This window comes from Lagopus muta, chromosome 8 (assembly GCF_023343835.1).
Source record: "Lagopus muta isolate bLagMut1 chromosome 8, bLagMut1 primary, whole genome shotgun sequence".
NCBI lineage: Eukaryota > Metazoa > Chordata > Aves > Galliformes > Phasianidae > Lagopus > Lagopus muta.
In genome coordinates, this window is record NC_064440.1 from 20,523,754 (window position 1) to 20,538,920 (window position 15,167).

The 15,167-nt window shown below is 39.8% G+C and overlaps 1 long non-coding RNA gene across 2 annotated transcripts in view; it reads right to left on the reverse strand.

Moving 5' to 3' along the window:
- LOC125696786 (uncharacterized) overlaps positions 1–15,167 on the reverse strand; it is a 55,147-nt gene that overhangs the window by 15,459 nt on the left and 24,521 nt on the right. Inside the window, exon 3 of one of the 2 annotated variants that reach the window (XR_007378532.1) lies at positions 6,913–6,987. The exons of the other annotated variant lie outside the window; for it this stretch is intronic. This is a non-coding gene — a long non-coding RNA (uncharacterized LOC125696786). The remainder of the gene's footprint in view (positions 1–6,912; positions 6,988–15,167) is intronic. 2 annotated transcript variants of the gene reach the window in all.

Below are 15,167 nucleotides of genomic sequence, written 5' to 3' on the forward strand. Positions count from 1 at the left end.
TGCTAATTCTTCACAACCAAAAAACCATCTCTGCTAACTGACTTGCATATACAAGTAAGGGCCCAGAAGTGATTTTCAAGATGTTCTGCCTCTCAGTTTACTTCAGGCAAACAGTGCATAACATACACTAGTCTGAGAGTGAGCTATGACAGTAATGTACTGCCTTGGCAGGATAGCATTAAGTTACTGCTTAGGAATCATGCCACATTACGTAGGTTCAACTCAGATATTACTCCACCAAGGCTCAGAGCAAAATGCTAGTATTCACTTCATTGAAGGGGTTGTGCACTCAGGTGGTCCAGATGGAGCTTTTCTCCCTCTGACAAGTCTTTGTCTTTCTACATGAAATCAACATTGCTGCTATCACAGCTGAGGGCATTTTGCAGTTATTTAGCCCCATAAGCAGCCTGGCTGCTCAGTGGTTCCCAATGTTGCACCAAAGCACTTGATGCCTGTTGTGAATCTTTTGTAAGAAATTACCATTAAAAAAAAAATTAAATAGGCTATGCTTTAGGTTTTCAACCAGTATCCTATGTTCCTTACTTTTCGTGTTCAGACAAGGCTTTTGCATGTTGGAACTGCCTTCATTTTCTGTATTTATTATACAACTCACAGTATATTATAGGCAGTAACCAACAAGAATAGAAATTTCATCTAAGTGATTTTGATCATTCTTTTATTTTTCCACAGAATACTATCAAGGTATTTCAGATTGTATTTGGAACAAAGATATTAAAAGTGATCTGATAACTATTCAGCATAAATCTACTCCTATTATCCCATTAACCAATTTTGAAGCATGAGCTTAACCTCAGATCTGAATTAGCTTTTTAAGATTAACATTATCTAAATTTCTAAATTTCTACAGGCACAGATTTCTTTTCACTACACGAATACAAACACACCACTAAAACCCCAGCACAAACCTACAAGTACCCCAATCACATTCAACGGGTTCACCTCTCTTGCCTTCAGCTCTTTTCTTCAATACATTTTGTTTGCATTTCTGTGCAGTTCCATTTTCTTCTCCCTTAAAGTCCCTATTGTAACTCCATTGACTAGATGAAATGTTACATAAGACAAATATTCCATGGCAGAAATGAAGCCATATGCTGTTTGGGCTCCTGAAGCGACCAGTTTGAGGGAAATGCTGTGCTCTGGTAGCACCATTCATAGTAAACTGGGAGCTGACTAATGATCTGTACATTCATAACCAATAAGATCAGCCTGTATGCTCCCAGGCCTAACTTCTACCAGAGTACCACCAGATTTTCCCAAGAACAGGATGATCTGGATGGAGGAAGCAGGGAAAATAATACAAGAAAGCAAGCGGTTGACTGACCTGGTTAAGGTGTTTGAATAGAACAATGAAAAGGAGAGATTGATATCAGCAAATGAGAAAGTTTTCTGCCCTTTGTTACATCAAAATAATGCCAAGCAACCTGAAATTATATTCCGATGAAGGACTACTAACAAAACCTACATGCAAAATAAGCAGTTGATGATGAAACATCACAGGTACATATTTTTTCAGCTTCTGTGCAAACCTTCCACACCAGGCCCATTGGAAGTTAATGATACTCTCTGTTAAGACTTAGGTGGACAGTCTTCAGGATTTCCTTCATTTGTTTATAGTATCTATCACAATGAGATCAAATACAATGTATTCAGGCACACTGACAACAGATAACAGAAAACAGCACAGTACCTACACAGGCAGACAGTCCACAACTGGTCATTTGTTACTTTTACACTTGCATGCTGAAGACCAAAGAGAGAAAGGAAAATATTTTCGAAATCCAAAACTTGAAGAAATATTTAAATCTAAAGTTCTTCTTATGGTGTCAGACTCCATACAATTATATGTACATCTTTCATATTCACATTTCATGACAGCTTCCCAGAATCTATAAATAACGGTGTGATATGATTTGAAAAAGTATGTGCATATGCTTAAGAAAAATGAAAAATAGGATAAGCCTGGTGTTCAACCTTTACTATACTGCATGATGGATGTGGAGCTGCTCTGCAAGAATTTATGAATACTGCATGTTGACCTGGTTATTGAAATGTTTATTGTATGACTATACTGAGTTAAATCAACAGAACTATTGAGGAAATAAAGAAGAATCACTCAGAATAAGCCATTCTGTGATAACCTGTTAGAGCTAGTCATGAAAAAATGCCTTTGCATACCTTGACGTTGTTTGGTACTTTTCACAAGAACCATTGTTTCTTAAATGCTCAACTCTATCTTCTGAACTTCACCCCATACCACTTTAAAAATCATCCCAGACTTTTGAGTCATAGATAATTGGCTTCACCAATAAAAAGGGAAATTTACTTCAGAAATTCTGACTCCAGAGTGTAGTGTTTTCCCTCACCGTATCTTGGTTCTGCCAGACCGTTTCTCAGCTCAAACCATCATGCATTCCCTTTCCAACTGTATCAGCCAGTTCAGTTTTACTGTAGAACAATTCTCATAGGTAATATTTTTGTATTTCCTCATCCATTCACAACAGCTTCTTGAGAACTAGGAAATTGTTCGTGATCCCACACTCCCCAATCTACGCCACATTTGATAGGATTAATAACCTGTTCATTTAAACAATTGGCAAAGGACATGTTGGCATTTTGCAAATGCAGCACCCAATTTGTCTTTAGGAGGCCAAGTAGGCATCAATAAGACCAGTAAGAGCAGCTGGTCTGTTATCTTAGTGAAGACGTTTTAAAAACAAAGGAGCTATCAGTTTAAATAGTATCACTTCTGAGGCCAACAAGGTGCTGAAAACTAAAGAGTGTTCATCCTAATTAATCTGTCGCAAAAATTCTTAGTTTTAACCAGGAAGAAATGTCATAGAGTTTCATTTATTATGATTTTTAAGTGCATAAAATTAAATTGAGTAGGTAACTGACACAAAGAGGAGGAGGAGATATGCATTCCTGGGTAGATAAATTCATCAGCAAGCCACCTCACTACAACCCTACTAACAGTGAAGCCACCCTCATTTTCTTCAGTCAGTTTTTCTGCTTTTTTTTTTTTTTAACTTACGTAATTTTTATTCAGTGCTAGTTAGTGTTGTCATTGCTAAGGTAGGTATACTCATCTCAACTATTTCTATACTTCTGATCTGATCACTCTCAACCGAAATTTAAAGAATGCTTGAAGAGTCTCATCAGGGTATCATTAAAAAAATCCACACCATGCACTATGTGGTTTAAATACTCTCCATTTCTCACAGGCAGTTGGTAAGAATGCTTGGAAAAAAGATATACAGCACCAGGTAGGTGTGATGATGAATTCCTCCTGCTAATTGGTACGCTATCAGAAATCTCAGGCATTAAAGCGCTGACTTTTTGCCACGATTTAGGCTTTTTCCCCTCCGTTCCAAATGCTCTAGTAACTCTGCCTTCTCCATCATGCAACTGTCAGTTAGAATTACCTTTCAAAGAGACTGAAGCATATTTCTGTAGTGGAAATTAGGGTCCTCAAATTTAAAACGAGGTAATTTTATAGCTCTATCTTAAAGAACTGAAGGCCAAAATTTTCATTTATTTTTTGAACATAAAGTTCAAAAACTTCTTTTGCATTTGGGAATCCATAATTTTTGCCACATAAAATGAGAAAAAAGCATCCACCAGTTATCTATATTAAACCAAAACTTTGAAGGATTGCAATATGGTTTAAAATAAAAATCAACTCCAGCAGCTCTAGTGCTGATTTTACTTCACAAAAAGACCAGTTGTTTTCATTTAAGAAAACAATGGTTAGTGTCACTGCTGCTAAAGGAAGGCTTTGAGAGATATTTCTGCAATACAAATGAGACTTAAAATTTGTGTCCAGAGTAAGTTGCAACTGCTGGATTAGAAAAACACAGAGCGTTAAGCGCGTAGTGTTGAGAAGATTATGTTAGTAAATTTTATATTCAGAACAAATTGTTTTACAGGTATATTGAATCCTCTCATTTCAGAGGAACATAGTTTTAATCAGATCTTTGCCCTTCATGTGTTCATTTCCAGAAATCTGTTTTCTTTTTGGTGTCATTCAGATTAAAAATAAAATCAGTACTAGGAACAGTTGGTACATACCCCTGTGTACACAGCCTCTGAGTGCACTGATCACACATTCATCTGTCCAAAGGATGGATAAGCAGTGCATTTGACAATTAAAACAATGACAATGCAATCATGACAGCTCCTAAGGCAGCCACCCAGAAATGTATGATTTAGATCAAGAACTCTTCCCAAAAGGGAGCAGCAACACAGTGCCCAGAGGCACACTCAGTGCATGCTGGAAGGGACACTTATTATTGACTGAGTTATCATTTTGGATCACTGCTTGATCAAAAAGCCACTTCTGCTCTCTTTCTCCCCTGGGTGGTAGTACCATGCAGGGCCTCACTTTGAAATAAGTTGGGTGCAAATATGCCCCAGCCAGCAGCCTATGCACCAGGACAGCCTTTGTGTTGAGTATGTGACAGCAAGGCTCCAGAATAGGTGTGGGTGATGCCGTGAGACAGAGTACAGACGGCTGGCTCAGAGCCATACACCACTGCTGGCAGCTCACAGAGGGACCCTGCTGCTGCACGGGGAGGGAGAGCTTCAGATGGCCCCAGCAAGGTGTTGTTTGTGGGGCTGCAGGAGTCTGGGACTTGTTCCCTCACACTCAGCCCTGTGCAGCTAACTCTCAAGCCTTCCCAGACGTTCTGCAAAAGCCGGACGTTTAATAGGGCTTGCAAAAAGACTAAGGGTTTGCTTCTCAAATAAAGAAGGGATGAAAGGAACTTTCCTGGGGTTGTGCTGGCTCAGTTCCTGTTTGATTGACTGCTCATGCTGTTGCATTGCTGGTTATTAGACCTGATTAAAAAAAAAAATTCTGTCCCATGGGAATTTTCAATACTTCAACATTTGTTTTCATTCTGAAATAGCATTTAGAGTTTCAAAATAATGAACACTTTCACAGAATGAGTGGACTTAAAAATAAATGAAGAAATGTCATTGTGCATAAGTGCACAAGAGTGCATTTTCAAATCCAAAGGGGTAATGTTTTTTTCTCTCCTAGCCAGTCACAGTGTCTTATGGCACTTTATTTTCAGATTTATCATATCACTATTCCAGCAGCTTGACCCTGCTCCTGGGAAAGACCACAGCGCACAGTGCTGAGCTGCCACCAAAATGCTTTCTCTCCCCTCCTCAGATTCCCTCTCTTGGTCGAGTGCTATATACATAGAGTGCCATAAAGACACCATCTGAAAATGTCCCTGGAAAAATCAGTAAGCACCCAGCTGGCAGTAGCCAGTGCCTACAAGCTCCTCCCCTTACGGTCCTTTTGTGAGACGTTCTGAGATGAGGACAACATGACTAACAACTGTGAACCTCAGGGTCCTCGCTTGCCAAACAGACCTTTGGGGCTACTGCATCTCAGACAGCTCAGAGCAGTCTATGCTAACTCATCTGACCCCACTTTTCCTCAGCACTAGTGCAAAGCTAGCAAGTAAAACCATCCCCTTTGCCCAGCGTGGGTGCATTTTGGGCTAGGATGAGCAAGAACTAGCAGCTAGCAGAAGTGGGCATGCAGATAACTGCAGTACTCTGCAACCACTGCCCAGCACAGTAACTGCTTCTATCACAAGCACATCTGTCTTGCTCTTTCCTTTCCCTATCACGATAATACCATATTAGTAAAAATGGACAAGTGACATTCCTCCCATCTTCAAAGCTGCAAAAAAGGCGGCCCCAATGGCTCTGCCTTCACAACTTCTGAGGTTGCAGTAAGTCCCTCGTTATTGTTTTAGCACCTTCCATCCTTCAGTCACACCCTTCCATCCCCAGCTGAACGGCGTGGCTGTAAGGTTAGCATCTCTGCATCGCAGCCCACTGGGTGGAATATAGCTGCATCACTGTCTCTTGACTTAAAATAGTCTTTATGAAGTGCTATGCTTTAGGGAAATAACATTAGCAAGGAAATGTTAGATTTTGTTCTTCAACTAGAGCAAAATCTGACAAGGTGGTTGTCAGCTATTAGGCTTTTGTACTGAAAAATTGTACAATCCTTTTAAGTTACATATAATGATTTTATAGCCTTTTAACAAGAGGAGCACCACTAGGTAGGATTTTAACAGGGGAAACAGGACTGGAGATTTTTTTATTTTTCTTCTTTAAAACAAGCTGAATTTCCTACCTTCTTTTCCTTGACTTAAGCCACTCTCTGCATTACAAACAGGAGAGATTATAAGCATCTGAAGCATCCACGGTTTTGATAAAACTCTCTTAAGTAATGATGATCCTACAGCATTCAGACAAGTCAGAGGTCAATATGACCTTATTTGCTTGCGCCATTCATTAGGAGCACTCTTTCTGCAGCACCGTACTCGTAGTACCTCTGAATACACAGAGGATTCATGCTTCAGTTCTGCATGTATTAAGAATGCAGCCATAGCAACTACTAGCATTAATGAACTATTTGCTTATGCAGTAATAATTAACTTCCATTACATTACTTTGTGTGATTACTTTCTTAATTGCCTGAATTATGCATCCATTTAATATTTAATAACCATTCTCAGAAATCAGACACTGGTAAAAAAACAAATTGCTCATGGTTTCCTTGCAATAATTAAGCTCACAAGAATAAATGAAACCTCTTAAAAATGAATGCCTTGTGATTATATCCTTGCATATAGAACAAGATCCTAAATTAGCTATTTATTAAGTCTAAATTTAAGACCAAATAGTACATTTTTCACTTACGCCTTGGGAAATCAACCTATACAGTACCTGCCATCACCAGCATAATTAAGTGCCATCTATTTACTTTGAGAGTCACGAATTCCACATTAGTATTTGGAGCATTCAGAAGTGAGTGTGGGGAAATCTTTTAAAATGCCTCCTTGAAAAGGCAGCGTCTCTTACCTGAGCTAGCTGCTTAGTTGTGCTTCAAGTACTGGAAAGATCCGTGAAGCGTAAATAGCCTTCTGATGGGGAGGGCTGGGGAGGAATTTTGGTCGTGTTTTAATTTACATACAAACAATGGAAATACAGTTATGCAGCCTGGGGCCAGGCTTACCAAACAGGATAAGATTCATTGCCGTATATGAAAATAATGTTTACAATCAGGAACAAGCAGCCTGAGCCACTTGCTTTTTCCCCCACGTTGTCATCTGTCTCTCTCTGAGCCCTTGTGTCCCGCTAGCACCCAAGCAAAGCCACATGCTGATTTGCAAAGTGATCGTGCCATTATGTTATTGCGCATCAGCTTTGTTTCCCAGTGGTTTGCAATGAAGTCGCCTTAATGAAACATGCGACTGTTTTACTGTCGGTGGTGCTGACGAATAGAGTCTATCGAGCCGGACAAGACAGATAACTGGGGTGAGGTTTTTGTGTCTCGCTTTTTTCCCCCCTCAAGTTGCATCTGCAAAACTGCTCTGCCACTCTACGTTATGGCAGCCACATACAGATGTGTTTATGCCAACCACAATACCAATCAGCTGAAGCTATGGGGACAGTGGCATATTGCTCCCTCTGTTTTCCTACACACACACATGAAATTCATCAGAGAAAAGCACATTCCAGGCACCCTGCACTCAAATGAACCAGTGCAGTAAAAGAAGTCAGGAGGTTTCAGGGGAAGGAGTTCTGCTGTGCCTATAGAGCTGCATCCCTTCCCCAGGGTGCACAGAGCTGGGGCAGGAGGGCAGCGCCCAGCGTGGGTGCTGAGCAGCGAGGCTGCCAGCCCTGCTCCCAGGCTGGGCTAAATTGGTGCCAATCTCACTGTCTGTTGTTATGGTGGGCAGCATCATTAGGATTTGCTTTTTAAATGATCTCTCAGCCTGTAAGTCTGAGAGCTGTTGGCAAGGCAAGGTTAGAAAGAAAATGATGGCAGCATGTTGATGCTTCACAGACCTCATGATAGTTTCCGTCTGTCATTATTTACGTCTGACTAGATGCGTCATGTCAGCTACCTAGAAGGCACTTTAATATGAAGCTCTTGTTTTCCTCTGCTTTTGCACATCCAGACTGGGTACTATTATTTTTTTTGCATCACTACACTTAGGTGAAGCTTACTTCAATCTCTGTAATGACACACAAAGAAATAAGAATTGTTCGGCTCATGTTATTATACATGCTTCTATTCTAACAGACCTCTTCGACATTGTTCACAAAATGGTGAATTTAAATCAATAAACAGACATCTATCAAAAGGTCAGCTTAATTTTATTCATCCCCTTTCTTTACCAATATTTTAAGTAACAGCTTTTTTTTTTTTTTTCCCCTCTAGCTTCTGCTGAATAACGTATTGGTTGTCTGAAGCTATATAAAACCTATAGCATCAGTGGCTGATGACAATTGGTAGTTCAATTAACATATTAGTAATAGTCCGTTCTAATGTGATGGGTTCTGTCAATGTAAATAAGGTTACAGCTATCAAGTACGTGTCAGTTTTGCCATTATGCTACCTCTTGGCAATTCACATTCAAAGGATTCATTGGCACTGGTTTGGAATGAAAGGTGCAATTCACTCCTGAAGAACACGGCCAGCCCTGAATTCGAGCTGGTAACTTTGTACACCGATACAAAAGAGCCCTACCCCCCAAGCCTGCCTGCAGAAAAAGCTCTTCCTTAGAAAAACTGCCTCTAATCATGCACTGAACAGGTTTGCCAGACACCAAAGTGCCCTTTAAAAGCCATTCCTCTGCCACGTCCCAGAGAATGAGTCAAACACAGCATTTTTATTCTAATACACTTATAAATTTTGCCCCAAAACAGCAGCTGACTCATCTGGTAGATGGATGCTGCAGAATAACCATACCAGTTTATTAATACAACCTACACTGCTTTGTATTCTCATTTTGTCATGTGAAATTAAGCAGTGAGCTCCTTGCACTGGGCTGTGCTGTGAGGGGTCTCACACATCTTTAGGTGCAGTAAAACAACCAGCAGCTCTGTACTACCTGCCATTACTCAACAGCACTCGATCAGCTGGATTTTGTTCGTTTGCATTAAGATTTCGAAAGTAAAAGGGTAAATTCAAAACCTCTTTAACCATTCTTAATGGTTATAACAACATACTTGTGTTACATACATTATAGAGTTTTATTAAGTCGTGTATTCTTTTCTGAGAAATATTTTAACCCTGCTAGATGTACCCAGTGGTTCTGTACATGTCTATCTATACTTTCTTCAAGGTTTAGTCAACAAATTAATTGTCCGTAAGCTGTATTTAGTTGTCCAAATCAAGTTTCAAGCATCACCAAAGTTTCTTACCAAGCACAGAAGAGAAAGTTACTTTTATTTTTTTTTCTCTATTTCAAGATTAGATATTACCAGATCAAAAAGCATTTCTCTGAATAGTTAAATAACATTTATCCTCAGACAGTATCAAGACAAACACCACCACTTACATAACTCCTCCCTGAAGTTATGAGTGGAGCTGGCTAAGTTACTGACTGTGCTAAATTCAACTGCTACATTTCTGAAAAGCCCACAGATAGATCATAATTATTGCAAGAGTGTTGGGTATTTGGCATTTTCCTTTGTTGGGAGGAATTTTAGGCTGAGAATTTCCAAGCATCTGACTCCAAGCAGTTGTTTGTTACTCATTATTTGCATAATTTGATTGGTCACCTGAATCATAGGACTTTTTCTGTTACCTAATTAAATTATATGAGCATTGCAAAGATGCTACTGGTTTGTCTCCATAGAAGGCGCCCTAACAATTTTTTTTTTTTTTTTGATGCATTAAATAGCTTTCTCTTTTCCCTGTAATAGTCTATATGGCCCCACTGAACTCAGCTCAGCACCTCATTGCTTTTCATCAGCACTGCAAGCCGAGGAAGGATGAGCTTTAGGGTTTTTCCGGACAGAGCAAAAAGTTTTCATTGCAATTAAATCCATCTCCCATCACCAGTACATAAAGTTTAAAAAGGCACAGTGTAAGTGAAACCCCAAAGATAACAAACTGCTTGCCATCAGAAAGACTGGTACATAAAAAGCTCTCCACACGTATTTTATGGTGAGCACATCTGAAAGATTCTCTATGATTCTTGTGAAGAAATCTCTATTTTGCCTCTTATCCTAATCCTATCAATAAATACTAGTACAGCAATAAAGTTTTCACCTCATGTTTGTCATTTTGTCACGTTTGTGCTCCCAGTATTTTGGGGACATTATCTGTTGTAATTACCTTATACATGAGAGGATACAGGATGCCAAGTGATAGAAAAAGCTCTAGATAGTTCCTAAAGTAGAGGTACAAGGCTATAGTCTGGATTACAGATCTTAGAACAGTGTTTCAGAAATGCTGTCGTCGGAATGCTCTGAAGTGTGCCAAGCCTTTCGATTTGGAGTGGCACAGATACTGCACAAAGTGCTGGAGGGGAGCAGTGCCACATTCCAGCAAAGGCAGTTCTGCACAATGCAGGATGGGGCGTTTGGTGAAGCAGGGCATTGAGAGCACCTCCATTTCCCCTTATCCCATAATTAATGCTCAGCGAAATGTGTTAACTGACAGCCAGCACCATAAGACTGCTAGAAAATAAAATACGATGAAAACCCATACATGCCATTTTACAAGCCCAGGAGGTTTCTAAATCAAACATTTCTCTTTGTTTAATTCTGCGGGGTTTGAAATTCAAATACTGAGTTTCTCCAACATTTTTTTGCCATCTCTGTATGCTAAATACACCTTTCAAATACTTCAGCATCTTTCATGCTGGGAATTCATATATCGCAAGCTACGAACCACACTTAAAACCTACAAGCGCAGCTGCATCCTCCTTTCGGATCAAAACTACCCGTGTAACGAATAGTTTTCCCTTTGACAGATCACTCGGTCCCACAGCCGGGCCCGGTGTTGGCGTGCTGAGCAGCGGGCAGTAGGTGGCAGTCACGCCACTGAGCTCTTCCCATAGCCTTCCACGCTGAGCCGCTGCTAAGAGCGATGTGAAAATAATTATCTTTTGGGCGGTTTTAAAGGTATTCCTTTCGAAATGCTGTCTTCTTGGAGGCCTCAGGCTGCAGCGATGGTAACGGACAGTAATATGTTTCAGAGAAAGAGCCAGACAAACCCAGAACTTAAAAATCAGGCAACTGCGTTCCAGAGCTCGTTTGAGTCTCAGGCTACTGGGAGAGTTTCCTAAACTTAGGGAAAGGCTTTTCTGCTGCAAAGAGGAGCTATGACTGCCCAGCACTGCCCTTGGTTGGCCATCTCATGAGGAAACACTGCAGCACTGAGGCAGGATCTGCCCCTGTCAAATGGGCACAGATGACTCAGATTTGCCCACATGCAGACTAAAACCAGAATCCTCACTTCGCAAACATGCACAAAAGACAAAAAATATTTGAATTGTTTCATTTCCCTTTCATTTCAGTGCAACACCCTGAGAAAAGCAGTTTAACATCATTGCAATATTTTTCCTTCTATTGAAGCGGCAAATATCATTAAACACAAGTGTCTAGCATCCAGAAAGTTACACAGCAGCATAGATACGTTACAGTCACAGCAGGACTATTAATCAAGGATGCTCTCTCCATGCGTACAGCCTATCTCCTAACAGGTCAGCATCAGTAAGTTCTCAGGTGCCTCCTACACCAATATTTAGCAATACACAAGTGACAGATCAGATCAAAATTTAGATTTACACTTCAGAAAACATTGGCAGGTTCATGAATCCATCTTCTAAGTAAGATCCCGCTACCTTATTCATCATTCATGCATGAAGAAAGCAAACCAGAAATAAACTAGGAGAAGCAAGAGGCATTTTCTAGTCCCTAGAGATAGAAAACCGTAGATTTTTAGTTATACATATATATATACATACACACACAGATACACATTTTCGCATACGCTACTGAAACAATACTAACAGCCCTTCCAGTTTCACTTTTAGGTCCCAAAGCATTCATCAGCCCAAGACAATATTCATGTATTTGCTTTCATTTAAAGGACTTCAGAACAGAGGTGAGGAGCTCTGTAATAGTTCGCTTTTAGATGGATCATTCAAACTCTTTATGGCAGTCACTGCCATAAGTTTAGTTTTATTCCTGCAGTGACATAGAATAGATCTGGAAAACCACTGAGGATGTTTTGTTTCCTGAGGCCGTAGCTGAAGTAGAAATCAAGCTTTGTGATTCTAAAGAAAGCATAAGCTTTATGAGCCCGACAAAACCTAAAGACACATCGAGCACATATCACTCAACTGGGCCATCTAAAGAACATAATGAAGTTTAACTTTTTACAGATTTGAACTCTGATTTCTGTCTCCTAACCATAATAACGTTACACAATCCAGCAAACATGTAGAACCAAAGTATCAGCTCCGTACAGCAATCTCTGAAATTATATTTCATTTGGAGACATCTTTCTACAGTGAAATACTAGGTTTAACAGGTTACAGGACACTTTCCATGTCTTACAAGTTTTTATGAAGGTGTCAAGAACGCATTTATCTGATCCTTGTTCAGCAGACAGAATAAAAAGATAAGAAATTAATGTTTTGCTGTCTGAGATATGCAGAGAAACAATGCCACAAGACAAAGTCAAGATAAACTACTATTTTTTCCTGGAGGACTGCAAGGACAACTATTACTGTACATTAATGATTCTAATTATGAAGAGATAAAAGAAAATACACTTATTATTTTGATTAGGTAATTTTCTTTTCACTCCATTTAGATCTATGGGGTATTTCCAAAGTTCAGAATTAAAAAATTTGTATAAAAATAAATTTGTAACAGAGCAATTTAGGTCACAAACTCAGATTTCCAGCTGTAATATTTTACCACAGGGACAGGAATTCTCAGAAAGCACCTTTACGTCCTAGTTCTGACTGTTAACGGGGCCCTGCAAAAAGGCAGGGAGGGACTTTCAGCTGGGAACAACAACCAGTTTCTGGTTGAACTAACCCCAGTATTCAGGTCAATGCTGAGCCCTGAACTGACGCCTTCATCTGATTGCGAAGTTAAGTCAATCCAATTGTCCTTGGTGAACATCCCTACCTTTTTCTAATGGAAGCAGGAAGTTAGGAAAGGAAAAATAACCTTCTGACCACTTATCTTTGTAACTCTCAGTATAGCAGAAGTCATCTCACTACTGTTCAGTATCTCAATGTCTACATCTTAAACTCGTAACCCCAAAAATCTGTCATAAAAGGAGCATGTAAAGACAGACCTCTGAACAGACTGCTTTGAATGAAGTAATGCTGGACCACAAATTGCTAACTCAGCCAGTGAGATATTAAGCATTCAAAGAAATTCACTCTTAAAGTGCACCAAGTATTTAAGAGCTGTTTATATAAAAATAAAAATCTTTCAATTCCTCTATTAATTCCAAAAAATGACCAAACAGGTGATGCCACAAAGTACACAACAGAAGCATCTAATGAAAGCGCCCACTGATATGCCATTATCCCTACTGCAGCAAGCACTGTGAACTAATTGCAACATCTTTAATAAACACTGTTTGCAGAAACACTCCAGCCTGCCCAGCAGATTAAACTGGAAAGCAACAAAGACAAAGTTACTGTTTTACAGCTCGCTACAAAATATCAGAATTCTGCAGTACTCCCAACAACCCACTGGAAGCACTGAAGCTTCTTGAAAAGAAAACCAGGCTGTAGTCATGCCATTGTGGCTGATTGGCACAATAAAACATGATCGCATGAATACATTATCCTAGCTGCTTCATCCAACACAAGCTGTAGGATACAAAACGTGGTACAGCATCAAGGAGCTCAAGTTGGCTTAACAAGTCAGCCATCTTAAAATACACGTAAAACTAGGAAAACATACAGATTAATTCTTGCAGATAAAAAGCATCTGGTTTCCCCCCTTATCAGTGTTATTGTACTGTGTACAAAAAGAAAAAAAGTATCAAGGACAAACAAAGTCATAGGAAAAGCCCAGCAGGTTCTTCAAGAAGTCAACAATTGCTTGAAGAGTCATGGATCTGCGTGGCTGACTGCTGCTGCAGCCACTGCTGCACTGAACATTTGGTGCCAGATTCAAGTTTTCCTTTCTCTGTGAGAGAATAATTTCCTTTTACATGAAATTTTCCTTCAGAAGTAACTAAGCAGTACCAGTATTTATTAAGAATGGCATTTGTACTTCCTTTACACCCATACTTCCCACTTTTTTTTGGAGGGTTGCATAATCAAAACAAGGACAACGTATTCATGGGCTGTCAGGGACTGGTAGAACTAGTGAATTTTTTAAAAGGCTTTTAAAGACATACTAACACAAAAGCAGTGTTGGAACAGCCCTCTTCCCATATTTTCTAGAGCTAGAGTCATCATTTACAGAAAGAAAGCTGATGTGTTTCTTGAACAAAATAGCTGCCATTGGAACCTTACATTGTACTAACAACATATTTAAAAATAAATGCCCATTTCTCATACCTTTTAAGGTACTACAGAGCCATATATATATATATATTAGGCAATACTCTAGGAGAGCATTTAAATAGGTCATAATACTTCTGGCAGCATAATGCAGCCTTACAAACGAAAGATGATAAATGAACACTGAGCAGAAAGTACTCTACCTGCTTTCCCAGCAATCTATATACAACAAGAGGTATTTTAGATTTCATCTTTCTGCTTTTTCAAAAGAAATATTCAGCAAGAATATTTCCTTGTGCTAGAGAAAAGCTCCCTAAAATGTATCAGTGAAACATCATATTGGTCTTATACTTCTACAGTTCTTTACTCCCCACCATTTCCTGGGCTCCTCACCTTGCAGTTTACTTTGAAAGAAGAGGCGTTATGGGGAGCGGCTGAGGGAAATGGGATTGTTTGGTCTGGAGAAGAAGAGGCTCAGTGGAGAACTCATTGCCCTCCACAACTTCCTGAAAGGAGACTGTGGTGAGGCCTCTTCTTCAACATAACTAGCAATAGAACAAGAGGAAAAGGCCTGAAGTTGTGCCAGGGAAGGTTCAGTTTGGATACTAGGAAGAATTTCTCCTCCAAATGAGTGATCAGGCACTGGAATGGGCTACCAAGGGAGGTGGTTGAGTCACTGCCCCCAGAGGTGTTCAAGAGATGTTTAGATGTGTACTAAGGGATGTGGTTTAGTGAGGGAGTGTTGGCAGTAATTGGAATGTTGGACTGAATGATCTAGGAGGTCTTTTCCAACCTTGGTGATCCTACGATTCTATTCTATGGTCAAGGAAC